Here is a 1,819-nt window from a genome sequence, read left to right as displayed (position 1 = left end):
GACAGAGAGAGAGAACCTCCAATGGGAAGTAGACATGCCACAATCCCCTCTTCTCCATTTCTACATCCTGCTGGGATTTGGAGCACCCAGGTCCATGTGCTTGTCTTGTTTTTCAAGCTGCTTGATTCAAACTGAGGTCGACCATGTGGAATCTAGCTCCCTTAACCGCTAGGCCATGGAACTGGCTCAGGAAGGGTATAGACTGTAGCACACTGAACTGCAGTGCTTGAAGCCACATGGCCACCAGAGAGTTTGGCTCCTCGGGTCAGTATGAAAATGTGCTAGGAGGATGTGCACATGTGCAAGATTCTGAGGAGCTAGAGAGCTGGAGAAAGGAGACTGCAGCGTGACAAGACCCTATCTTATCTCTCTCTGATGTGTGCATCCTTGTGCTCTATTAGAATAAAATAAGTAGGCTTAAAACATAATTAAAAAAGAAAGCCAGACTTGTGGCACTGATTTGAATAAACCCAGCTCAGTGAAGAACGATATTCATTCCCTATTAAGCCAAGGGGCAGGTGCCTGGTGAGTTGCATTAAACCTTATTGATCTGACAAAATGGTTAAATAAATTGCTAGATCCTGGAGAGCTTTTAAGTCAAAGCAAAATGTCCCCTTCTACTTTGTGATGTACAAATGAGGTTGAATGCACTCTTATCAGAATCCTGTGTGTAATGTTCAAATAAATTGGAGACTTGTAATTATTTTCAGAATTCTTCTGGCAAAAATTCCACATAGCTTGAATCAGTCAAGATATTTCAAGCAGTGGTGCGATTTCTGTAATTATTTGGCTGATTGATTCTCTCCTCCACTTCGATCAGTTTGATGATACATCCAGTAAATTCCTAATATCTAGGTTCATGCTTACAAACTTCCATGCAGCCTGTCTGAGAAGGAGCAGGGGTAAGAGGGAAGCACACGACTCTGCAACGAAACAGCAATGGGTCTCTCTGAGCACAGGACATTCAGGAGACAGATACTTGGACACATCTTCTACTTTTACATAGTATTGCCTCCTTTTCTTGGATAACCATGTGTTCGAATTAGCATACGGCTCTGCTCTTATTGTAATAGCAGGAGGAATCCATCTTACTAGAAAATAACTTCACAGTAAGTTTTCAACACTCTCACTAAGGACAAATGTATTTTATAAAAACCCTTATAAAGAGTCTTCTAATTTCTAATTCTGAAATGGAGACTACTACTAATACATATTTTGAAAGCACAATATGACAGTTACCAAAGTAGAGAGGGTGATATGTGTCAATTTTGCTGGAAAGAAAACTCTGTAACCTTTTGCAAATACTGCTTACTAGGAAAACAAAAACAAAAACTATTTCCAAGACATTTGAATTCAGATGTGTTTCATCACAGCTGTATTAAGAATGTAGAAAATATCAGCGCACAGACATTTATCGGTAAAAAAGTGTCCTAACTAGTTGACTGAATGGAGTCAAAGATGATTGCAAAGCCAAGAAGACGACATTTGGGATAGTAGGGAACTGTGTTAAATTGGATATAACTGCAAAATATAAATCAATATATTCAGGAGTCAGTAGGTGGCGTAGTGGTTAGGGTGCTGGACTCTCATATGGTGGACTACAGCTCGAGTTTTGGACTTGACGGCTTGAAACACACAGGGCATGTGTGTGTGTGTGTGCCCCAAGTCCTGAGAGGTGAAAGGATTGCAGTGTGATCATCCTCTCTGGGGGGTGATTTCTCACTTTCTCTCTGTCTGTCTCTGTCTCTCTGGCAAACTCACATGCCCCATAGCAAAAATCTCTCCAAAAAAATCAATATATTCAATGTTATTATATGAA

The sequence above is a fragment of the Tupaia chinensis genome, unplaced genomic scaffold (genome assembly GCF_000334495.1).
Source record: "Tupaia chinensis unplaced genomic scaffold, TupChi_1.0 Scaffold000060_1, whole genome shotgun sequence".
NCBI lineage: Eukaryota > Metazoa > Chordata > Mammalia > Scandentia > Tupaiidae > Tupaia > Tupaia belangeri.
Note: the sequence above shows the minus strand (reverse complement) of the source record.